This window comes from Ochotona princeps, chromosome 13 (genome assembly GCF_030435755.1).
Source record: "Ochotona princeps isolate mOchPri1 chromosome 13, mOchPri1.hap1, whole genome shotgun sequence".
Classification (NCBI taxonomy): Eukaryota; Metazoa; Chordata; class Mammalia; order Lagomorpha; family Ochotonidae; genus Ochotona; species Ochotona princeps.
In genome coordinates, this window is record NC_080844.1 from 64,504,131 (window position 1) to 64,530,012 (window position 25,882).

Here is a 25,882-nt window from a genome sequence, read left to right on the forward strand (position 1 = left end):
AAATGGGAAAGGCTGCATAAATCTCCCAGGGAATTCCTTTAAACAAGGGCCTTCAGCAGAAACCGTGAATAACCTCCTGCAGGAGGCTGGCCATCGCTCCACCACACACACTTGTTCCTTCCTGCTTTTGTACTAATCCTCCAGCAAGCAAAGCAAATTCAGCCCCGAATCCTTCTTACTCTTCAGGTGAAAACATCCGGAGATGGCCAGGGCCAGCCCCATGGCCTCTTGAGAACACCGGGCTGCAGGGCAGACCCCGGTGGGGGTCCACCTCTGCACCCCCAAGCATCCTCAACACATCTACACGGGCGGGAGACGCTCTTAGGATCCACCATGGCAGTCACTCCATCAAGAGCAAACCACCTGCACAGCCCATGGCCAACACCTCACAGACCAAGTTCAGGTCTCCACTCAGGTCTCCTCCCTCCTGGGCCAAGGACAGTGACAACCACACAGTGATCACATCCCAGTGGTTTGGATCAACCCCCAGGCTGACCAAGTCAGAGCAATGAACTCGCCATGCCCAAACAGTCCTGGGCAGGTCCCACAGCCAAGATCAGCGTGATGGGGCAGAGGGCCACAGCCTTGGCGGCTCAGAGCCAGCAGAACAGGGACCGTCTCACCCAGGGATTTCAAGAGCTGAACTAAAAATAAGTTGAACTAGAGGCAGACGCAGGCTTGTGTCATCCAAGACTTGAAAGAACTGCAGTGCTCAATTTACATATCAAGTACCTATCAGCAAAATGTAATTATCAGAATCAAAGCAGAAGTTAGTCTGAGCCAAAAGAAAACCCAAAACATATATAAATCAGACCAATAGCACACCAGAAATGCCTGTTTTTATCCAGGATCACCCTCCCAACCACCGCCAGTTTCCGGTGCCTCCTACCTTTACAGTGCAACCTTTGGGTTAAGAAACCCAAGCCTGCTGCTGTGCATGAGGGTTCCTCATCCCACCAAGGCTCCCCACAGCAGCTGCCCCGGGGCTGTGTTCCTGGGCGTCTGTGAGCTTGCCAGTGCTGGAATGTCCAGCCTGGAGAAGGCATGGCAGCAACTACTCCCTGTGCCTTCTCCCATCCTGGGCAGCACTGTCCAGTGAATGGATTTCCAATCTTCTTCCAAGACAGAGGGCTGCCTCAAGCCGTCCCTGTGTGTATCTATTGCACTCTGTGGGAGCCAGGGTCCCCTGGAAGGGCCACAATGCCTCTCTACCATGCAAGGGGCAGTTTTAATCTCAGGATCCACCATGTGGAGCCAGGAGCTGGAGGCCAGGGGAGGCTCTGCATCCAGGACTCCGCCAGCACTTGCATGAGGCCCAGCTGCACCGTCACAGTGCACGGGTGAGTGCTGGCCAAGGAACAGGTGCCTAGGCCACTCTGGCTCTGCCCGTGCTTACACTTGTCCATCAGAGCGATCAGGTGCTCCGCAGCAGCTTTCCCCAGCACCTGCACATATTCTGTGAGCTGGTGGGACCTGCATGTAGGCCCAGGGAACCCACCACCAGGACCCAAATCCAGCATTCCACTTCTCCAGGAACATATTCCACAATTTGCCAAGGCCCCAGACTAACAGCAGCCGCTGCCCCAGCTCTGACCGCTCAGCCTGTAACCCCCACATCTGCAGGCCCCAAGTCCTGCAAGCACAGGCACAGGTCTCACCGTCTTCACTGGTAGCAGGTCACAGCTGACCACTCTAAAAAAGGCCAAGGATGCCTAGCCACGGACATTAAAGGGCACAGTCACACAGCAAGCACGCAGGCAGCACCCGGAATCCACCACCATCACCCCAGGAAGGTTTTCGCCTGCACTAAGCCACAAACAACGCCAACAGGAGGGGGCAGGCAATGCGCATGCAAGGACAGAAGTTTCTGGCAAAAACAAGAAAATTAATAAATGCAATGATCCCCAGTTAACAATTTTTAAAATTCCAAGACCCATTTCAATAAAGCTTCCCCATTTGAACGGAAATTAGAGAATATTAAAAACTGTTAAGAAAGCACGTCACAGACAGCTCAGCTCCCTGGTGTGGCAGGAGTACCTGCCTAACTCTTCCTCCGAGCTGGGCACCTGGCCCCACCTTACACAGCGCTGACTGCAGTGGGGACACTCACCTGTGGTGCCCCACTGAACCTCTCCTCAAGGGAGGTGCTCCACTTCTTCTGGGCTTCCCACAAACCACAGGAGGGTGGCCAGCCCAGCTGGCATCCACTTTGCAAAACCAACAGGGACCCACAGGACATCCAGGAGCTGCGGAAAACACAGCAGCAGTCAGGAAAGGACAGCCAGGCACAAGAGGCATGTGCTGCCTGGCCCTCCTCTCTGTGGCAGTCACCCACAGTCCCTGGGAGCTGTAGTCACGGCTGGGCTGCGGTCGACGCAAGATGCACCTGTTCCCAGGCACCTTCCAAGAGGGGCTGGCGGGACACTGAGGAGAAGCGTACAACAGCTGCTCGGAGTGTCCTCAGGCAGCCTAGGGACAATGGCCTTAGATGCACTGAGGCCAGCCAGTGTAGGCCTGGCACTGCCCACTCCCACCGTGGGTGCCAAGTGCAGGAAGCAGGCAATCCCAGACCGTTGTCGCTTCTCATCTGATCCACCCAGCACAAGCCAGGGTCCTTAAGTCTCAGGCACCCTGGGGATGGTAAGGGGATGGTAAGGGTGGGGTAAAGGGAATTTTCCCCCAAGAACCAGAGGGCCTTGGGCACCACCATGCCCCTCACACAAACGCCTGGCAAACTCTGCAAGCTCCCCACATTGGCTTTTCCATTGTCAAAAAATAACAATTTGACCAGTGATAGCCAGGGGCTTGAGGGGGCATTCTCCCGGGTGCTGGACGCACAGGCAGAACTCGGGGATCAGAACGCCTGCATCCCATGAGTGCAGGCTCAAGTCCCAGGTGGTCCACTTCCAATCCAGCTCCCTGCTCCAGGTTTAGGGACGTAGACACAGGCTGACCCTACCCCAGAACTCGGCTCCACCCAGGAGGGACTGCCACACCTGCAGACATGCAGCTGGCAGTCAAACAATGACACCAGGCAAAGGCAGGCAGCGACCAGGAAGTGAGGAATGAATTTTCCTTAACTGCTCTTACCTGCAGACCCCCAATCACATCTGGCCTCATCATATCCCCTCCAGCCTAATTCCAAAGCCCAGGACATCTCTGTTATCAGGAACCAGGGGAAGGGGCTCCCTGACAGAGGGCCAGGGTCTGAGCCTTCCTTGCAGGACATCTCAGCCACTCCAAGCATCTCACCTCTCCCTTCCCAGGGCTGTGGACAGCAGGTGCCTGCCCGAGGCAAGTCTGGCAGTGCCTGGACCCACAGAACCCAGGGACTCACATTCACACAAGGTCACGGAGTCTTGGAACAACCACATACAAGTGCTGAAGCTCCCACACTCCTGTGACTAAGAGAGAGACAGCCTCAAGGCCCTGGCCCACAGCAAGGCTCAACTAACTCTGCCCCGGGACACCCAGGAGCTTCCCAAGGCCTTGTTCAACACCTGGAGATAACGACTACTCCATCACAGCCTGAGAGGAGGGACCAACCCCACCCACCCACTCATGCATGCCTTGGACTCCTGACCTCATAGCCCCTTCAGTGAATGCCAGGCTTCAGGCATGGCCACTGCACACCCCTGCTGCTGACAATCCGACCCCACCGGACCACACAACTGCAACGGGTCCCAAGCCAAGCTCCTTTCCTCTCCCAAACCCCAACAAGTGCCACACCACCTGCCAGCACATGACCATCACCCACCTCCCCAGCCCGAGTGCACTGCAGCCACCACAGCCATCACACCAAAACCCTGCACCTGGTGTTGTAAGTGTCTCCTCGGCTGCCATGCCCATTAAGCCAGTACACGGCCCTTGGGCCTCTCTTGCCCCTCTGTGCTCAGTGTCCCACGTGCACACTTTCTGCCTCGCAGAGATAAACTCAGGCCGAGAATTCAGGCATTTGCAAAATCTGCAGGACCCTCAGCCATCTAAGGCACAGGTGGACAGGACAAGGGGGTGGGGGTTCCTTCCCTTCTCCCAGGCCCCCGAGGGCCAAAGTGTACCATTTGAAGGGGGATGTTCCCAACTTCCCCCAAGCACCAGGAGCTCAGTCACAGGGATCCCCTCGGGAGCCACTGGGAAGGACAGACGTGCCCTGCAGGCTGTGTGGCCTCACCCCTCTCTCTCTTCCTCCCCGCCCTCCAGCATCATCCAGAGCCTGGGGGTATTTGCATATCTTTGTCCAGAGGGAATTTCACCTCCAAGTGGCCACACCAACACCAGAGAAGCCAACCCAAACTAAGTTACCACCTTGTCATGTCATGTGACATGTTCATACCCTGTGCCTAAAATATTGCTCATCTATTTTTGATTTACTAAATTATAAAGCTTTTCTAAATCTCTGAAAGGTAGTTTTCCCCAGTAATGTATAACTGCTTAATTGGGGAGTGTAGAAAACATAATTACACTGCCTCCCACTACAATATTGCTTATGGGAACATCTCCACGCATTCCGCTTTATTTTGTACTTAATCTCTATTAAGACATCTATATGAAAGCAGATAGGTATGCAAGTCTTCATAACCACCATAAATCATAAAGTCCTTTCTTTGGTAGCCCGAGCCAAAAAAACTGCTAGGGTTCCACCTGCTACCAAGTCTTGCTTTCAGGCAGGCCAGCTCCTTCCCAGGCATGGAAGTTAGTAGGGGAACTAAAGTTCCCACTTCCCTCACAAAGCCATCACCCACATCCAGAAGACACCCATCCCAGAACGACCTGCCTGGACCTCCTGACCAACCTTGCCTGCATCAGGAGATGGACAGACACCACTCAGCTCACTCCTTATCTGCCAACACCCAGGCATGTCCTTTCCAGTCTTCCCTTTGCCAAAGGTTCTATCTGGTCTCTCCAAATTCCTCTTGCTCTGGCCAAGTGCATATAGTCCTAGAATGTGGGCTATGGAAACACACAGTCAGTCTCTTTTCACTTATTTTATTTGAAAGGCAGACAGTGACAACTGCAGGAGAGACCGTCCATGTATACACAGCCAACACGCGAGCACCTCCCACCGAGTCACACCCCAAGTCTCTGTAACAGACAGGACAAGGCTCCATCTGGGTCTCCAGCAGGATCAGCAGGGACCCAGAATGGAAGAGCTGTGACCTGAATCAGGCACAGAGGAGATCCTGACAGCCTGGTATGGGTGGGCAAGAGTCTGTGCCATCCTTTAACTGCCACCATGCCACTGGGCAACAACCGCCCTGCCTCCCAGCCTCCCAACAAAACATGCCTCCCCGAGCTCCACTGAGTCATAAAATTATACCATCACCCTAACAGGAATTGCCACAAAATGTGTTGTTCTTCATTTCTCAAACAGCAAAGTGTGGGGGAGTCCCAGCTGCTCCACTTCCCATTCAGCTCCTTGCTCATGTGCCTGGGAAAGTAGCGGAGGATGGCTCAAGTTCTTGGGTCCCTAGCAGACCTGGGAGCAGCTCAAGGTTCCTGGGTTCAGACCCATTCAGTTCCGGCCATTACATCCATTTGCGGAGCGAACCATGAAATGAAGATCTATCTTTGTCCCTCTTTCTTTGTAAATTACCTTTCCAATAAAAATACATAAAACTCTTCAAAATCAAAACCAACCAGGAGCTGTGGTCCCCAAGCGGCAGGCACGAGAATGAAGTGGTGCAGCTGTAGGCAGGGAGCTGGCCTCACCCGGCTCCAGCTCCTCTGCAGGATGTGCACCAGCCAACATCCAGGCCATCAGCTCCAGGCCGTCCATCTCTGGCTTGGGCTTGCAGACTTCCGTAGTCTCTCACAGGGAACTTCAATGTAATTTGTAAGAACTATCTCCTCTCCGGCCGTGACACTTGGCCCAGTCTCAGCACACAAATGACAACCTCTGACAGACTAAGAGATAAAAGCTGAATGTCAAGGGTATCTGAATTTGGGACGGGGGAGGAGAGGAACTGGTGATGTTGAAGCGCAGAGGATGCTTCTAAGAGGAAGGGACAAACCCACGTTCCCATCTCCACCATCCCCGCCCTCCACTCACGGGCTTGTGCAAGTTACATAAAACCTTTCAAATACTATTCATGCCAAATGTTCCATATAAAGACCCTCTGTGTGCTACTGGCAGGCTCTGGGCTGGCTGCACGCAAAACCACCTCAAGGGGAGTTTGCTACAAGCACAGAGGTTGGAGCTTCCCTGCGGGTCCCCGGCCTTGGCACTTGGACACTGCTGGCTGGGGTTCCCTGTTCAGGGGCCCACCCTCGTAAGGCCTCTCTGGGGACTGTGTGTAAACTACCAAGCCCACAGCCAGTTTCCCACCTCTCAGCCACTGCAAGAGAGGGGTCCCTGGGTGCCAGCCCCTCTCTACCTGCTCTCCTGAGAAATCAAAGCTCTCAGGACTTCTTAGGACCCTGGGAAAGCCCCTCATTTCCGCTTTATGTCCAAGGATTCTACTCAGGGCCAGCCTGCAGTGTACAGAGGTGGCACACAGCTACCACCCTAACCATGGGGGCTGCCTTCAGGGCTACCCTGCAATACAATACCAGAAACACAGCAAACACAAGAACGGTGCCCACGCACTGCACACGCTCCCCAGGATGTGCCAATGTGAAAACCAACCCTGACCACTGGCCTGCACACAGGCGTTGCATTCCAGCGCCCACTGCTCCCCAAGGGCATTGTCAAGGACCAGCTGGCCTTCCCGGGCGATTCCCAACAGCACACACCGAGCCCAAGGAAACGGCGCTGTTCTGTGAAATGACCAGACCACCCTGAAGGCGACAGTCTTCCCAGCATTTTCCTAAACACAGCTCCCTGGCAGCAGCCCTGCGCCCCACAGGAACCCCGCCTGCTCACACGGCGGGTGAGGGAGGGGAAGAGAGTGGTGGTGGTGGATGGGGTACCACCAAGGCAGGAATCAGGACTGTCACCCCACTTCCAGGGCCCAGGGTTAGGGGCATGCTTGGACACCCAGCTGGGAGGACTTGGCCTAGGCTGTTGTGGGTCCACTGCCCATCACGCGCCAGGACATACTGCAGGACGCACACTCCAATGTTGGGCAGGCCTGAATGGTCCAGGGAGACACAGCCATGGAGCGAGAGAATGAGGGCACTTGGGGACCCTGGCCGGTACAGCCACTCCATTAGCCTCTATCTGCGAGGTGGGCCGGCCTCGGGCCAGGCGAGGCAGTCTAGTTCTAGCCTTCATTCTCCAGAAACGGAAAGTAAGTCTTACACAGAAAGTAAATATTGCATGCACTGGAGCATCTCTTGGAGTAAGCCAATACAGAACAGCATTCCACTCACTGCAAACAGGCCTTAGGTTCATTTTAAGTCATTTGGCCCCAGTGAGAAGACAGCTGCTCCCTAGCTAAGCCAGCTCCCGCCACCCACTGTGCCCTTCCTTGTCCAGGTGTGCCTGGGCCCTGGGACTCCCAACCCCAGAGGCTTCTCACCACGCTCCTTGCCCTCACAGAGCTTGACCTGGCCCTGGATACAAACTGCATGCCCACTCCCTCTTGACCAACCTGCGACTAGCCAGCGGTGGCCACCCTGTACTACCAAGGAAGACAAGGCCTGGAGAAGCTGGTGGGGACCCCCACCCCAGGAAGGGACCCCTCTTTTTACACTGCCCAGCGGTGGACCCCACAGAGCCAGCCTTCGCTGCTGCGTCTGCTTGCACTGTATTTCACTGTATCGTATTTTTAAAATGTTCACAAACAGCTACCATGTGTCAGCCTGCTCTAAGCGCTTTATAAACATTACCTCACCGAGTCCTTGCAGCACCCCCTCTTCCCACAGCCTCTCACAGAATCAGAAACCAAAGCCTCTTGCAAACTTCACAAATGCCAAGAAGAGGAAGGGAGCCCATCCCTTCCCCACCACGCCTTCTGCAATAGTCCACATGGTGTACACACCCTGGTGGCCTCCAACAGGCAGGGCCGGTCCTCCTTGGGCTCAGCTTCCCTGCCCCACAACCCACAGTCAACACTCCCAAGGAGGGCTGCCAGGGACCCCAAGTCAGGTTTTTGCCATCTGAGCCTAGACTCCGAGGTCGCAAAACTCCCAGTGAAAGTCATGGCCAAAAGGCAGCTGCCAAGTGATTCAGTCCTCCTCCTGAGACCCAGCTCCACACAAAGCCCAGGGCCACCGAGATGGAACTGGGTACACCACTTCAGCCTTCCTTTCAGGAAAGCGTGCTGAGGAACAGCTCTGTGGGGCTAGCATGACAGGCGGAAGACGCTGCCAAGAGCTCAGGCCACACTGGCAGCTGACGGGCAAACCTGGCCTTCTGCTACTTTCGGTGCCCATCACTCAGAACACCTGCGTCCAGCTGGGGAAGAAAAGATCTCCCCCACCACTCAGGGTCTCCCTTAAAGATGTCATCACCAAGAAATTCAACTACTATTCTGCAGCCTCCTTGGGCATCCCAGGCTGAGGTGAGAAATGAGAAGTAAGGGCTTGCACACGTAGGAAGCCTCTGACCCTGAGTGTCCTGTACCAGGTGCTGTGCAGGGGCAATGCAATACCCGCCTCAGCAGCCTTACTGCAAGCAAGTCCCCCCAAAACCTGGACCTAGCTCCTGCACAGGCTGCTCTTGTGAAGTGACTGATCAACAGGCAGTGCACACAGCGGCCGGCAGGCCAGCCAGCCAGCCAGGCCTGAGCAAACTCCAGGGGCCATGGGAACACTGCCTGGCCCAAAGCCAGCAGGACCCAGCCTGGTGCACGCAGTCTCCCAGAAGTATCTTGGAGAGGCCTGCCGGGTAGCAACCTGTCCAGGCACCATCACCCCTTCTGCGTGGAATGAGGTAGAATGGAGACCTGTTGGAGAGCTGGAACAGGGCCAGGACCCTGGGACCAGCAGGAGCAATTGATCAAGAGACACCTCCGGGGCTTCCCGGGGTGGGGAGGGAGAGAGGACACCCCGAGGCTCAGCACCACAGCGCTCCCCAGGGAAGAGCTGGGCTGCCGAGCAGGAAGTGGATCTTGTCATGAAAGAAAAGCCTGTTTTTCAGGAAAAACTCTCCTTGGTGGAGACCTTGCCCTCTGCAAGCAGCCAAGGTCAGCCAGCAGCTCCAGCACCACCTGCCTGGGTGCCTGGCAAGTGAGTTCATCGCCCTAGCAGGGCTGGTCTGGGCTTTCTGGACACACCCAAGTTTGTGCCATTCCCTTTTAATCCTGATAGCGTCCCTTTGTTCGGCGCCATGAATTCAAATTCCTTCCTCAGGCAGCACGGCACAAAGGCAGGGCAACAGTCCAGGGGAAGTTCTCGGACAGCACCCGGCTTCTCCTTGGTGTTCCCAGCCACCAGCCCTGCGGACACAGGAACCCGGGTCAGCTGGAGGCTGTGTGAGGGGGCGGGGAGAGAAGAGGGCTTGGGAGGTGGGGCTCACACTGCCAGGAGAGATTCCTACTGAGCTGTCTTCAACTCAGACCACTGCTGAAGATGACAACTGGCTGCTAGGGCCCATGACACCATAGGGGGCAGTCCACGTGCTGAGGAGTCCAATGGCGGCTAGTGTGGCAACATCAGCCCCAAACGCCAGTCAACTTCAGACCTGAATCAGGTGGCTCTACTCCCGGCCCCCTCACTGAACCACTCCGACCCACAGTTTCTTCATGGGGACACCAGCGACCTACACCTGCAGGAACGCCTAGACGAATGCAGACCGTCAGGAAAGCGATGGCCCTGGGGCAGCCCAGGGGCCGGGACCCTGTGAGCCAAGGACCAGGGGTGAGCTAAAGGTGGTGATGAGCGTGTGCCCCTGCCACAAAAACCCCGAACCAACTCGGAACCAAAGGAGACCACGGCACATTACTCCGCGTGCTGTCTCTAAGGAACATTTTGAATGGGAAGGTGGAATACACCAACTTCAGGGCAAGCCTAGACCCTCTGGCCCCTCTCAGGGGCTGCACAAGAGGCACTGTCCCATCCACAGGGGTCTCTGGCAACAGCGCTTCTACAGCCTGGTTCAAACCTCAGGTCTGCCACATGCAATCGTCCGGGGAGCTGATGAGACACTAAATAAATGCTCAATAAACGAGACGGCCACAGGCGTGGAACACAGAGCCGAGGGCCTGCCTGACCAGGTCGGACCCCCACGCCCCACACAGCACCAGCCTCAGCTCCGTCACCTGCCCTCGAGGCCCACCAAGACTGCTCCCACCTCAGCCACTGCCGCACAACCCACCAACCTCCTCCAGCGTCCAGCGCGAGGGCCTGGGACGCTCCAAGGCCGCGACCACAGGCAGCAAGGGTGGCCACAGGGCTGCTCAGCCCAGCCGCGGATCCCGCGTGGCCTCCGACTCCTTCCCTCTCCAGGCGCCCAGCACAAAAGCCCGAGGGAGGAGGGGGCAGGGCGCATTCCCAACCCCTCACTGGCTCCCCCGCCCCCGCCGGGGCACATACTTTACAAGTGAAAAGCGCCAGGGGAGGGGCGCTTCCGGGGGTGTCAGGTGCCCGGTCAGGTCCGCTGGGCTCCCTGCCCGCCAAGGGAGGAGGGGCTGCCGGCCAGGTAAGCCCGAGGCGGGTTATCAGGCCCGCGGGGAGAAAGCCGCCAGGTGCAAGCGGCCTGGAGAGGAGGGGTGGGGCCGCCAGGCCCGCGACTCCCGGGAACTAAAGGACTTCACCTGCGGGCGCGGGGCCCAGGGATCCCGGAAACCCAGGCCGGTCCTTGGGCGGAGCCCTAACGTTGTCAGGGCGCGGGCGGGGAGAGGCGGCCAGACCCCGCCCCCGGCAGGCACCGCGCGCCCAGCGCCGGCGGGCGGGCCTTCACCTAGGCCCAACTCGCCTTCCTGGCATGGCAAGGGCGCAGGACACCGGAAGTTGTCGAGGTGTGGGGTTGGGACAAAGGCTGGGATGGCCGCGCCCCAGGCGCAGCAAACCGGGAGTTAGGAAAACTGGAGCGGGAAGCAGCCTTTCCATGACTTGGGGGAAGCAACTCAGTCCGCACCGCTTCCTCGCGCCAGAGAGGACTTGCTCTATTTTACCCAGCTCGCAGGAGCGTCGTGAAGATGGGAAATGTTTTTCTTGCAGCCACTTACAAGTGTATTCTGATGTCTGTACCGCAAGACACACTCCTGCTGACCTCCCGGTCGCCATCTAAGAGGGACTAGGTGGCCAGGGTCCTTCTAGGAAGCCTCCACACAGCTCCACTCCCTGCAGCCCGCTCCCCAAAGGGCAAAAACTAAGAATATGAGAGCAGCACCCACAGCCGGTCCCCCAGCTCCTTGGGCAGGCATGTCCTTGGGTGTCCACCAATCTCCAGTGTCAGGAAAGCCTCCACGCAGCGGTGGTCAGCCACGTGTGGCAGCCCACCAGGCCATCTGGCCTGGCAGCTCCATGCACAGCCCCCACCTCAGCAGCACAGTTCCCCAGAGACCAGGGCCAGGTGACCACGTGGAGGACGTGGGCTGTCTGGGAGATGGGGGCTGCGCCTCCAGCTTAGATGTTCTCATGAGACACTATTTTGAAGAGCTCTTTGGGGCCATGCGCACTGCTGGCTCTGGCCACGCTGGGGTGGGCGGACCTTGGGTCCGCTGCACCACCGTGTGGGACAGGAGCACTGGCCCACCGGAGCCTGGACTCGAGAGGGGTCACTGGGTTTGGGTGCATTTGTATACCGACTACAGAGAGGACCAGCCACCAGCCAGAGAAAGAGCCCCACAGCAGAGCGCCCCTTCTAAAAGGAAATGTGAGGGGGTGTGGCCCAGCAGTAGACACAGCTCCAAGTCCCAGCTGCGCCTCCTACTGCTGATGGCTCAAACAGCTGCATCCCACTCGTCCATGGGAAGAGACCCAGATTCCAAACCACGTTCTAGGTTCCTGGCTTCACCTGGCCCTGGCCTCCCTGAACACGCTTGGAAGCTCCCTCTGGCCCTAACATACAAACATTCAAAGGTGCACACGAACTCCTTCTTGCCCCCTACCCCTGACATACACAGTAGCTTCAGGAACATTTGGGGCAGGTACAATACCCTCAGGTCTGGTGCTGCTCACTCACCTAGAAAACGATTATCAGCCTCAATTTCCAGGTAAAAATTTTCTTAACTGCCATACTTGAAAGGAAAAAGAAAAATCTCCCTATGCCAGAAGTCCACTTCTGTGACCAGGTGTGCAGGGCCTTCGAGAGAAACCTCCCAGATTGCACAGTCAAGTTTTGGGTTGTTCTGGGCTGGGGCACGTTGCTGGGGGCCAGGACTTCGGGGCTGGCTGGGGTGCATCCCTGGGTCGGCCTGGTGCGCCCTGCTGGAAGGCCCACACACACAAGCCACAAGACCTTCCATGGGGCCCTCGGCTCTCCTGGGAAGAAATCCAGCAATACTGCCACTACGCCCCATCAGACCGTCTCGGCGGCAGCTGACAGCTCCTTCTAAGGCATAGTCAGAGAGCTGTTTTAATGCCAGAAGCACATTTCTGATGGGCGAGGGAGTAATCATGACAACAACACTGGAAGGTACATTTTTTCCCTCAGGTCGTCTGTCTGTTGTAGAAGTGGGAGGGTTTTTTTCAGAACCACACATGAGAAGCTGTGCCCTTTACCCCTGAGGCCCACAACCAAAGAAAGGCAAGGCTGGCACCAGGAATGCTAGCTACTTGGGCTGAACATCCTGGGAATGCCAACCAACCTCGGGCAAGAACAGGGCCCCTTGGCAGAAGTGACACTTTCCTCCCTGAACAGCCCACGGCATCGCTGCTCCATCATAAGGAAGGACCTTCCATCACTCTTCCTGTAAACAGGGGACCACCATACAAACACCTGCTATGTACAGTCAGCTATGTGGACAGCTACAGCCGTGGCCTTCAGACACCCACTGAAGGAAGGGCTGAGCTAGACGCCAGTGGCGGGGGGGGGGGGGGGGGGAGAGAAGCTGCCACTTCGTCCCCATAGTTCAGACCTACCAAGTTGTGGCTACACAGTGGCCGCCTCCAGCCGGCCACACCCAAGGGCGGGGAGCAGAGACGGGCACTTTGGTGGACGCAGGAAGGCTTTGTGAGCAGGAGCAAGGCCAAGAGGCTTTCTTGGAAATGCAGCAACTGCTCAGGACACACGCCCCGAGCTGTCCTTCCAGCCACGGACAGACTCCAGTGGAGAAGAGAAAACCACACAACCTCTTCCTGTGACTTAGGACTTCTGCCGAGCATTATCTCTTAAAATCATATTTCAAGGGGAAGAAAGTTTGCTTTTTACACTTTCCTGGGAAAACCTTCTTATCTGTGTTTGCGATCTCTCTGAGAATACAAAGCTCAAATTCCCTAGCAGTCCAGAAAAAACTACCTTCTGAGCAAAGTTCTGGGAAGGAGACAGGTGCAATTTCCACAGCCAGTGCCGATGGGCGAGTGTTGCTCCTGCTCCCCTCCTGTCTGTGGCTCCTGAGGACCCCAAGGCCCTGCTGCCCTGGACCCCATGGTCAGCACTGCACACCAACAATGGCCGCCTCTGGCTCAGTGTCCGAGCCCCATCCTGTCTTCCGTACCCTGTGCACAGCCCTTTGCGCAGGCGAGTGCAGCCACAATTTAGGAAAATTCCAGATTACGCCCCAACGTTAATTTGTGAATATCATTAAAGGCATGATGATGGCTTTTGGAGAGGCTCCATTAAATCATGATCAAAAGCACCACCAAACACCTCAAAAATGGTTCTGAAGTTTTCAGCAATTATTAAGTACAATTTTGCAAATCCAGAGATTTTTTTTTCTTTTAAAAATCCTTTCAAAAGTCTTTGATACATATTCCATCAAACACAGACCTGAATAAAAATTACCCTGTGAAGTTGGAAGGGGGCTTGTGCCTTGGAAGGGGTGAGGGCTGTAACTTTAATTCCGGGACGGTGTAAATGAGGGCGCACTCACCAGCTACCAAGGAAAGCCGATAGGGCCCCCAGCAGCCAGGCCTGGCCGGCATGCCCGGGTGTGCCAGCGCTCCCACATCCACTCCAAGTTCTCAGAAGGGGACATCCTCACCAACATAAGATTGAGGGGGTGCAAGACACCCCAATGGCGCACCCAACAGTGTCATTCCTGCAAAGCATAAACCCTTCTTTCCTAAGGGTCAGAAGCAAGCTCTGATTTTTTTAAATGACCACAACTCCTTCCAGCCTTTGGACGTGGAAGTATTAACCCAAGTCGGGCACTGGCGGGGACAGTTCAGCATGAGCAAAGGGATGTATTTTGATGACAGTCCCTTTAGCTGGAAATGACAGCAGTAAAAACTGGCATGATGCCACCTTTCCGTGGCTACTGTAAACTCAGAAAAAACTTCCCACGCAGCGAAAGCGTCCCATGTGAATTTATGCTTTCGAAGGTGCCTCCTGACAGTCTGGAGTGGGAACTCGGCAGGGGCCCATCTGTGAATGAAGAAATGCTGTCCTGACCCCCACCCTACTGTTCGGTGTCTCCACATACTGGTTTTCTTTAACAGCAGCGGCAGCACCTTGCTGGCTCAGGAGAGACGGAGACACTCAGGCTGGAGTGCAAGTTCCTCAGAGCACCCACAATGCAGCAGGTGGAGTCTGTTGTCCTTTTGTCCACTCAGGGGACACTCAGCTGCCTGACTGTTGTGTTTATGTTCTTCCAAAAACCACCCAGACTTATGAATAGGTTTTTTTGTCTGGAGTTTTGGAAGCAGGAAGTTATAGATTATTTCCTGAAAGAACTGATGGGCTAGTTAATTATTACTCAGATAGCAAGCCTCATTCTTTCACCTTGAGCGCAGGGCCAGGTGGACATGTCCCAGACAGCAAACTTGGGCTGCAGGCCCTGAACAGGTGTGCCTCGGGCTGAGACAGCCCAGGTTTCTCCAAGTCTGTCCCAAGGGTGGCTTGGTTTTGTTTTCCTTTCTCCTGCAAAGGCACTCAAGAGCTTGCTTCTGAGTAGCCAAACTTTGCTACTTTCTGAACTTTGAAGAAAGGAGGCTGGAAGGGATTCTTCACTGGCCCCCACACGAGTTGTAAAGTGTGCCTTACAAAAAAAAAAAAAAAAAACCACTTTAGGGACAAGGAGGGATTAAGAACAAATCACAGTTTAAAAAGATAATTCACTCTGCTCCTGCCCTTCCCCCCATAATATCCATTCAAGGGTGGGTTTCAAAGATTCCAAATGAAACAATGATGACTCCCAGTTCGGCTCCCACTCCACTCTACGAAGGCACAATGAGAGAAAAGAGGCAGCACACACCTACAGTATCATCATCCCAAACAGGGACAAAATTACACAGAAAAGCACCCTGTCCAGTTCAAAACAAGCTGCATACCCAAGATGGTTTAATTCCCTCTAATAGCTGCTTTCTACAGGGAGCTAACAGCAGTTCCCCCTACCCCTGAGCCACAGAAAACCAATCAGCTCCATAAATCCCCCTCGCCTTCACCCCTCTCTCCCCTGGGCAGGGACAGGGTGGGGGAGGGGGCACTTAGGCCAAACCCTCAGCACCGCACAGAAATATGCGCCTATTTCCTTTGTCTGGCCATGTTATACTTGACCAAGTGTGAACGATTAAACCGGTTTCATTAAAGACAAATGCATTCACTGTCAACATCCAACTTCAATGGCAACTGTGAGCATATTTTGCAGGAAGCAAGACCTGAGAATTTTTTTGGGGGGGGGGCGGTTTTTTCCTTGCAATCTAAGATCTCATTAACTTCTTTTGGGGGCAACAACAAAAAGAAATCTTGTTTCAGTACGAAGGCTGCTCTCTCTGAAACGTTTAGTGAACATTTTAAATGTTACTAATTGCTGTAAAAAGTATTGCTTGAAATCAAGTGATTGTACCAACAAGATCCTTGAGAGTCTCATTACTTCCGAATATAAACGATTGACGGCCATATATATATAAATAAGGTTTCAAAGCCGTGGGAGTCTCCCAAGTGCTCAGAACTGCACGCGAAGTCCTTTTTAAACTGCCTCTCAACCCTGGTGCCCGGAGAAAAGTCAATGAAAGAGTGGGTCCGGGCCGCCAAAGCCAAAAATCACTTAGTAAACTTTACCCAAATACAACGTCCCCTCAAAATTATCCGTGTCAGATAAAAATACACCAGGATCTAGAATATCCAGCAGAATTGCAAATCAGTCGTTTAGCATTTTAAATTCCCCACATATATTTATAGAACAGAATTCTCCAGTCTACCCTTGAAGCCACTCGCACCCGACACGCGGGGAAGTCGGACGAATCGTGGGTCTCCCCCGCTCCGTCCACCCGCACAAGGCTCAGGAGCCCGGCGTGACAACGTAGGCCGTCGCCTGCACCTCCAGCGCGAGCGCGCAGAGCCAGCGGGCATCCATCCTTACAACGAATTCCTCCTCTCCCCCATAACACGCTCCTCCACGCAGGGTCGCCTGCAGCCAGCTGCTGCTCTGGCCGCCTCCGGAAAAGTACCGGGCAAGGAGGGAGCAGAGAACAAGCACCCGCACCGGCGCGCACACGCTCGCTCCAGGTCCACGACCCTCCCTCCGTCGCCGGCGCAGAGCGAGCCCCGGGAGGGGGTGCGCGCGTGGCTCTGCGCGGCCCACGGTGACCGTGCCAAGCTCTCGGGCCCGTGGCCCCGTAGGGCCCCGGGCGAGCCGTGGGTTGTTGGCGGGCAGCCGGGCCACCTCAGGCCTCCCGCTCCAGGAAGGCCCCGGGCGCGCCCCGGCCTCCTGCGCGCCTCTGCCCAACTCGCCCCGGGCGCTGGGCAGAGCGCGAGGCAGAGAAAGAAAGGCGCTTCCTCTGGGCCGCGCGGTGCGTCCGGCGCGGCAGCGGAGCAGGGCCGGGGCGGCCGCGGTGGCCCACGCTGGGTCCCCGGCGCCTAGGGCGCGCCCCGGCCGGCCCCTCCTGCGAAACTTTTTCCTTTCGGTTCGCCCCACCCGAAAAGTGCGGCCCGGACGGGGAAGCTGGGGAGGCGGGCGGGCCGGGCTCCGGGCGGCCGGCGAGGAGGAAGTGGTGCCCGCGGGAACGCGGCTGGGCAAAGGAAATGCCCGGCCGCCTGACCGCCCAGGCCCGCCGCCCCGCCACCGCCTCGGCCCGGAGCCCCGCTCGCCCAGGCCCCCCGCCCCGCCGCCGCGACTTTGGCGGGCCGGGACCCGCGCGGCAGCGGCGGCAGATGTGGCCGGGCGGCCCGGAGCAGCCAACAATGCCGGGCCGGCACAACAAAAGGTTCCACTTGGCCTCCTTCGCAGCCCTCCGCCAGCGCTCCCGGGGCGCCGCGCGGGTTCCCCCGCAGCCAGGGGCCGCGCCCCCCGGGGCCCCGAGCCGCACGCGCGCGCGCGCACCCCGACTTCCACGCCGACCCCCGCGCCCCGCTGGGCCTTGCCTCGCGGGCGCCGGGCCCGCCGCACCCCGCCGTGCTCGGACTCCGGGTCTCCAGGGACCCGGGCGTATTGTCCCCGCGGCGCGCCGCGCGCTCGGCCCAGGTGGCCGCCGGGCCCCCGCGCGCGCACCCACCGGGCTCGGGGAGCCGGGGACGGCCGTGGCCGCGACGCCCGCCGCCGCGCTGCTGCCCTCCGGACGCCGCCGCGCTCGGGGTTTCTTTCTTTCCTTTTTTTTTTTTCCAATCCTGATGGGAAGGAAGGTGACCGCCTACTTCGCATTCATCAACTCTCATCACAACAAAAATCCTGGCGCAAACGGCTGCTGGCGGGCGCAGTGGAGGGCGGGGGGCGGCGGGCGCGGACCCGCGGAGCCGCCGGCCACCCCCGGCCACCGAGAGGACGCCTGGGGCCGGGGGCGCACACCAAAGATGTCCTCGGATGCCGGCACCGCGTCCTTCGCCCTCCTCCTCCCTCTCCCGGAGTGGCGCAGTGAGGCGCGGGCACGGCGCCCCCAGCCCGCCGCCGCGGCCCCAGCCCTCCCCCGGGGCCCCCTTACCTCGTCCCGGGCCGCCGGCGGCCACGGCGAAGGGCGCCCACCCGGGAGGCGGCGGCGGCGGCTCCCGCCCCTCCCACCCCACCCGGCGGCGGCTGTGCGGCCACCCCCCGGTCAGCGCGGCATGGCTCCCGGCCCGGTCCCTCGCTCCGCGGGCCGCTCCCGAGCCACCTTAAAATGACACCCGTACACGGGGACACACACAAAAACTTAATCTCCCGGCCGCGCGCCCCTCCCCCCGCCCCTCCCTCCTCCTTCGCCGCCGCCGCCTCCGCCTCCTCTCCCGGCCGCCGAGCCTCTTCCTACTTCCCCACCCAGCCACCCCTTCCTCCGCCCACCGGCGCCCGGTCCCCACCCCGGGCCGCCCGCCCGCCCTCCGGGAGGGGCCGCGCTGGGGGTCCCCGGGCCGCGCCGCTCACCCCCGGAGGATGCCGGCTCCAAGTTGGCTCTGGCCGGGCAGGTCCTTGGCCGCCGCGCGCCTCCGGGCCACTCGCCGCTCTTTATTTGTTTTCTCCTCGGGGACGGAGGCGGCGCGCGGAGCGAGGGAAGCGGAGAAGCGGCCGGGCCGCGGCTGGGCGCCGCCGGCTGCGCGGGAGCGAGGCGGGAGCCGGGCGGGAGCGAGGTGAGGGTCGCCGCCCGCTCGCTCCTCGCTCCTTTTTTTTTTTTTTTTTTTTTTTTTTTTTTGGGCAAAGGCGGGGTCTCTCTTTGCAAACCAATGACACAACCCCACATGGGCCGGCCTCGCCCCCTACGGATACTCCTCACTACAAATGGGCGCTCTCGGGGGATTAGCGGCTCCGCCAAAGTGCGCGCTGGCGCGGCGGGCACTCCCCGGCCCGCCCCCGGCCCGGCCCCGCCCGGGAGGCCCTCGGCTGGCGCGGGGGGCCTCGGCCGCGAGGGCGGGGGACCCACCGCAGCCCGCCCGAAGCCCGGAGCCCTGTCCGCTCAGCCTCCTCCGCCTCGCCTTCCACGTGGGGCCCTGGGCGCTCGGCCACGTGGGGGGGTGGGGAAGGATGAAGGGGACGCTAGCCTCAGCGGGCCTCGGCGCGGCGCCCAGGGGTGGCCGAGGCCCCCGCCAAGACCTTGGGCACCGACCTGCCCTCTCGCCAGCCCTGCGCCTCCAACTTCCTGTTGGGCCCCCACACCCGCCGCTTCTGCCTTGCCAAGCCCGCAGGGGGCCGTGTCCGGGAAGCCGCGGCGGCCGTGTGGGTGCGTGGGGAGGGGGCTTCGGGTGCTGGAACTTGGCGACGGCGGCAGCTTTCCCTCCGAGAAGCAAAATATTTTTGCACATTAAAAAAAAATGTTGCTTCCTGTTGCCCGAATCTCGCCTGGCTATTTTTAAAGCCTTGCCCTGGGTCGCAGCCCCAGGCCTCGCGGGATGGAGACGCGCGGCGGCCTAGGGGCCGGGAGTCGGCGCTACGGGGAGCGTGCACTGGCACCACGGGGTTCGACCCTGGGGTCCCGACTCTGCCATGGCTGGACCCAGTGCCCGTGACCTCCTGGCTGGCTCCGGAAGGGAACCGGTGGCCCGCGCACTCTGGGGACCCCAGCTATTGCCTCCCCTCCCTGGGCTCGCCTGTGCGTCCTCCAGCGTTGGCTATGCTGAGCCGGTTGGCGGCATGGCTTTGAAACCATCTGGTTATGTTAAGACCTGGGGCGCGACATGAGCAGGCCAGGCGTGGGGAGGGGGCTGAGAGCAGGCGTTGGAGGCCGCCATGCCAAAAGCAGGGTCGCGTGGTGCAGCGGCCTCGGGACCCTACACTTCTCACTCTGCGCAGACTGGAAGGCAAGGCCTGGGCGCTGGGAAGCAGCAGCGACTGCAGCGCGGATCCCCCAGCTGCACCCTGCAGCGCTGGGCTGCTCAGGTCTGGAAACTTTTCAAACCCTGGTCTCGGCCGGGCACACCCAGGCCTGGCCGGCAGCGTGGGCACACTGGGCCTTCTGACCGGGGGTGTCTAGTTAGGCAATATGTTTGCTACTCGATTCTGGTCCACCAGAATGAGCTGCTCCGGCCAAGAGGTCGGAGCAAGCGCTCCACGCGGGCCCAGCCCAGGGTTGCGCGGCCTAGGTTGGCCACACAGCTGGCCGGCAGGACCCAGCAGCTTTGCCTCAAGGTCTTGAATGGGCCCGAGTCTCCCGCGGGCTCCCAGCCCCGCAGCTCCCACTCGCTGGATTCCCTTTTCACGAAAGAGCTCTGATTCGAAGTGTCGCCTGTTGTCACCGAGAAACCACAGAAAGTCAGCTGTTGGCTCACAGTTCTTGTTTGACTTTCACGTCGTCTGTGAATTCTCATTCTGACTTGGAAATATACTACGCTCTTTGTTTTGAGAACATGAGAAGGAGGCGTCCTCGGAGCTGAAAATTATTTCTCGCTTTACCTTGACATCCCGGTGGTAATGATCACAGTCCCCTGGACCCCCAGTGTGCGGTGATTTCTGGCTCCCAGTTGCCTTGTTTTGAAAGGTGTTGCAAGCTTACAGAAAATCCCAAAATGGGCAAAGATGCCAACATTTCCCCCAGGAAGGGGCACAACTGGCCGCCGAGTGCTTGCAGGCCAGGAATTAGGGCTATGCGAGGGGACAGCTTCAGTAGGAGACCACCGCCGTCCACTGGGTTGGCTTTGCTCAGCCAGGCAGCAAACAGGAGGCTGGGAGGCTGTGGAAACAGGCGCTCTGGATGGAGCTTGCAGTGGGGATGGGTGCCAGCCTAGCAGTGCCTGGAGGCACAGCAGACCCTGCTGGATGCAGGAGTTCCTCTTCTAGGTGAACATCACCACAGAACCAAAATGCTGCCCGTGCAGTGGTGTTCATACTGTCATCCTTGGCTGCTTGCCGTCGCCCCAGAGGTGAAAATGAGCCAGATCTCATTCAAGGGCAGAAAGGGTGAGTCCAATGGGATCTATACATTCCGTGGAATATTATTCAACCTGCAAATGGGACAGGACGTTGCTCCCCCGTCGCCATGTGGGCAAAGTGGAACAAGCCAACACAGCAAGGGTGAGTACGGGGTCATTCCACTCGCATGTGAGGTGCCGAGGAGAGACGAAGTCCTGCAAAGAAAGAAGGGTGCTTTCCAGGACAGGCAGTTCCCATTTGGGGGTGCAGAGTTTGGGATGAGGAGTAGGGAATCAGGTGGGGTGATGGGGTACCACATGGCGAGCGTGCTGGTGCCACCAGCTTGCGTACTTGATACTGTCACGTGTGTTTTGACCACAATATAGAAAAACTTGGAAAATAGCTTTTGTCTCACAAACCACTTAGTAGTTTCATATGAAAGTTAAATGAAAGGGAAAGCGTTTTACGGTATGGTTCATCTCCAGATGAAAGTCTTCTAACAGTCATCTGTGTGTCGCCTTTCTGCAGCACCGACTTGCTAACTGGCCCTACTCCCCGTGATCTCTTCTGATCCTACTTAGCTGATCACGTTCAATATCTCATTCATCATTGGCTTGGACAGATATAAAACAGAAATGCCGGGCCCGGCGTGGTAGCCTAGTGGCTAAAGTCCTCACCTTGTACATGCCGGGATCCCATATGGCAGTGGTTCTAATCCTGTTGGCCCCATTTCCCATCCAGCTCCCTGCTTGTGGCCTGGGAAAGCAGTCAAGGAAAGCCCAAAGCCTTGGGACCCTGCATCCATGTGGGAGACCCAGAAGAGGCTCCTGGTTCCTGGCTTCGGATCAGCTCAGATCTGGCTGCTGCGGTCACTTGGGGAGTGAATCAACAGGCGGAAGATCTTCCTCTCTGTCTCTCCTCCTTTCTGTATATCTGACTTTCTAATAAAGGTAAAACAATAAATAAAAAAGAAGAAGAGCCATAAAAATGACACTAACTACGGTCAGTAGCAGCACCAGTTCTCCCGGGCAGGCTGTGTGCCCAGGACTGCACTAAGCACTCCACTTGCTTCTCAGGTCCTCACAGCCACCCTTTAAGGAGGGGAGGGGTGCTGATACTGTCCCCATTAAGAGGATGAGAAATGCTGACACACGGAGACTCCCTACAGCGCTGGGTGAGTGAGGACCCTGCCTGCGGGAATCTGGCTCCGCTGTCTTCAACGCATTCTCTCCACTGTTAAACCGTTCAGAAAAGACCAGGTTCGCTCATTTGAAACATTATCTTAGCATCATCGCCTTGAAAGTTTTCAGAAAATATTGAATGATGAGCCTTCAATGCAAAGACGGGGAGCGAGAAGAATACAGAGGATTAAATGTGTTTTCACAGACTGGATTTAAAAAGCAGAAGAGAGAAATGAGTAGAGCGTGGTGGGTTTTCAAGCTCCTCAGGAACAATTGCAATACAAAACTGTGATCATGAGAGACCAGAAAGCAAGTGGCTCGGTGTAAGGATTCCAGATACACGGTTTAACATAAATGAGGTAATATGTGAAATGCAGGGAGGGAGAGGCAGAGAGCTTGGACTTGCTGATGCACTCCCCAAGTGCCCAAGAACAGCCAGGGCTAGGCCAGGCTGTAGCCGAGAGCATGGTACCTAACCCAGGCCTCCCACGTGAGGCGCTGCGACCAAGGTGTTCAGCCATCACGCATTGCCTCCCAGGATGTGTGTGGACGGGAAACTGTAAACAAAAGTGCTGAGATAGGAACCCAAGCCTTGGCGTGGAACACAAACGTGCCATGTGAGGTCTTTAAGTAGAATGATACTAATAAGTAAACTTGATTTGGTGGACAGACAGATCTCTTCCCAGATGCCTGCTACAGATGAGGCTGGGCCAGGCCAAAGCCACATGGTTTCAGGGTTCCAAGCTCTTGCCCCATTCTCTGCTGCCTCGGAAGGTACACACGGTGGCAGATAGCTGGGTTGGAAGTAGAAGAGCCGGCGCTGGCACCAGGCTCTGTACCAGGAGACTGTGGGTATCCTAGGCCACAGTTTCACCACTGCACGCAGCAGCACCCCATGTTCATTGTGATTGAGAAAGAAAAATTAATAAAAGGAAGAGCACACGGATGCCTACTGTTCTCTAAAATGCCTACACGCGCCCTCGCCTGCCTGAGTGCAGTAGAGGTGATAGCGTTCATCGGGCCTCTACGCAGGAGAGGCAGCTGGTATTGCTGGTGTACACAGGAGAGGCAGAGTCCCTTTGCCCGGGATGGCCCATTCCCACTTGAGGTTGCCAGTTAGCACAACTTTGTCTGTTCTGGGTTGAATCTTTCTTGAATGTCTGCAGTGCAAACTCTTCTGTCCCATCCTCTTTCCTGGGTGCCTGAGTTTGGGATTCAGATGGGATTCTGGGGAGGGGAGGTCCTTGACCTTCAGATGAGAGATCCAGCCCGTTGGAACATGAGGGCTGAAGTCTGGAGTGGCAAGTGGCCCCGTGCCCTGTCTGCACCGAGGGACCGGTGCAGCCTAGGCCATGCAGGGTCCACCCTCTGGTTGTTGCATCGTGCTCTCTACTCCTGAGTGCCCCCAGCAAGGCCAGCCTTCAGCTCCAGGCTCCAAATCCAGTGTTCACTGTGTCGCCAGCAGGGCTGTGGCTTCTCTCTAGACCGCAGCAGGAGTGTGTGTGGGGGAGGGTGTTGATCTGGTCACTGCAGTGTGCAGCCTGCTGCTGGACAGAGGGCAAGGGGAGGCTGCCTGAGCTGGTCCAGCCTCCTCCTCAGCCTGTGGGAGTGTCTGTCAAATACCCCTGCACTAGCGCAAAAGAGAGCTAAGTGCATCTCTGAAGAACTCATGGGTTGGCCCTTAACTCGTCAACAAAACCGTACCGTCCTGCTTCCTTGCCAACCTGGCTCATGGGAAGCTCTGAGTCAATTTAAAAAAGTATTTAGTTAAGTAGATTGAGAGAGCAATTTCTTTAGTCTATTGGTTCACTTCCCCATGTCTGCAACAACCAGGGTAGGACATGGTGAAGCCAAGAGCCTCCAAAGAAGTGCCAGGGAGCCATGTCCTGTGTCATCACCTGCCACCTCCCAGAAAGTGCAACAGCAGGGGGCTGAATCAGAAGTGGAGGAGCCTGGATTCGAACCAGGAGCTCCCATATGGGCCTCAGGTTCCTGCTGGACCGAGGCCACCCTGTGCTGGGCTGCCATACAGCACCTTCCCTCCTGCATGACTTGCTGTGGCAGCAGGGAGGTTTGTGCTTCTGACATCATGGTAAATATTTTCATCTAATCTTATATTTGGAAAACTAAATAACAACCTTAGGATGCAAGTTAAGGAAAATAAAGCGTGATACATTTGGATTAGCAGAGGACTTGAAAGCGTCACTTCCCAGAGCTGAAAAACTGGACTAAGAAACAGTTTCCTTGTTGAGTTTCTTTCATGTAATATAAGATCACATATTGTTTGGCTACAGCCGGCTGAAACGCTTCCTGGGAGTCGCTGAGAAATCAGTAAGAAACCACAGAAGTCCCAACCCTGTCAGGGTCAAGCACATTTTTGAAATATATTATACATATATGTATGCTTATTTTGATTTGAAAGAGAGAGTTACAGGGAGAAGATGGGTCAGGGGGGAGAGAGAGAGAGCTTCCATTCACTATTCAATGGCTGCAACAGTCAGAGCTGAGCTGGTCCAAAGCAGGGAGCCAGGAGCTTCTTCTGGGTTCCCGCAGGGGCTCAAGCATTTGGGCCATCTTCCGCTGCTTTCCCAGGTGCATTGGCAGGGAGCTGGAAGGGAAGTGGAGCAGCTGGGATATGAACCAGTGCCCACATGGGATCCTAGTACTTGCAAAGTTGAGCTATCATGCCAGCCCTGCTCCTTGACTTTTTAACAGTATAAAACTAAAGGGCCCAGTGCCGTGGCCTAGCGGCTAAAGTCCTCACCTTGAAAGCACCTGGGATCCCATATGGGCACTGGTTCATATCCCAGCTGCTCCACTTCCCTTCCAGCTCCCTGCTTGTGGCCTGGGAAAGCAGCAAGGGATGGTCCAAAGCCTTGGGACCCTGCACCCACCTTGGAGATCCAGAAGAGGTTCCTGGTTTCAGCTCTGGACATTGTGGCCATTTATAAAATGAACCAGCGGGTAGAAGCTTGTTGTCTCTCCTCTTTATAAATCTGCCTTTCCAATGGAGGGGCAATGGGGGATTATGTGTGTCACTTCCCCCTTTCCTCCCTAGTGAGAGTGACCTTGATGCTGGTCCTATGGGAATTCTTTCTGCTGTTCTAATTCAATAGGATTTCAAACCTTTAAAACGGTGATGTAGAAAGCCCCCAGCCCCAGTGTGGGTTTTGCAGCATTCAGCCTCTGTTAAGGAGGAGGGCGGGATGTCATTCCCGCTTCCCACCTTGCTGGGAGCAGCTTTGAAGTCCCCAGGCAGAGCAGGCCTGTGCGAGGCCGGTGGGACAGGCTCTGCCCCAACCCCGTGTGCTTCCTCTGCTTGAATCAAAGACCTCTTAGTGAAGTTCTCAGTTCTCTGTTCCCTCTGTCTCTTATTTCCAGGAAACAGCAGTTGTAGGAAAATAAAAGGACAGTGACCCTGGTAAGAGTGGGTCCTTTCATTGTAGCTGTTCTGTGCGATGAAATGGACACGCTGCGTGCACTTGAGCATTTCGAGGGCCTCCGCAGTGCCAGGTCCCGGGAGCTGGACTTCACCCTATTGTTCCGCAGCTATCTCCGCCCTTCAGGGTCCGTTCCCTTCAGAACCACAATTATCTGCCACACTCAGTTGCCGTTGTCAGTAAAGGAGGGAGTTTGGCTTCAGCCTTGCGTCAAATCGCTGTGCTCCCAGTGGCTGTAACGAAACCATGGTGAGACTCGTAACTCGTTCTCATCAGCAAGTACCTATGGCATTTACAGATGTCACGGCCCTTCCCTGCGGTGCATCAGAACTCGAACGCCCGTGCCCCACGCTGTGAGGGGAACAGATCAGAGTGGCTGCAGGACTGAATTGGTGTTTGGGTTAAACTCATTACTTCTGTTTTTAATAAAACACCACACACACACATACACAAACAGACACACTGCCCAAATCTTTCTAAAAAACGGCGACAGCAGTCCTAGGAAAATAAAAACAAGCGCAGTGATCTATCCCAACATCGATGAACCTACAGTGCAACATCTGGAAGAAATAAACATGTCTGAAGA

General features: G+C 56.8%; 1 protein-coding gene across 8 annotated transcripts in view; it reads right to left on the reverse strand.

Annotated features, from left to right (window-relative positions):
* The window catches only part of CTBP2 (C-terminal binding protein 2), a 105,454-nt gene extending 86,967 nt beyond the window's left edge, over positions 1–18,487 (reverse strand). For 2 of the 8 annotated variants that reach the window (XM_058671437.1, XM_058671430.1), the window contains exon 1: positions 18,261–18,487. The gene's annotated coding sequence lies outside the window, so the exon portion shown is untranslated. Of the gene's footprint in view, positions 1–10,174; positions 10,497–17,421; positions 17,553–17,844; positions 17,990–18,260 lie in introns of those variants that run through there. The other 6 variants (XM_058671439.1, XM_058671429.1, XM_058671436.1 and 3 more) reach the window with 5 other exon arrangements.
* Positions 18,488–25,882: the final 7,395 nt, after the last annotated feature.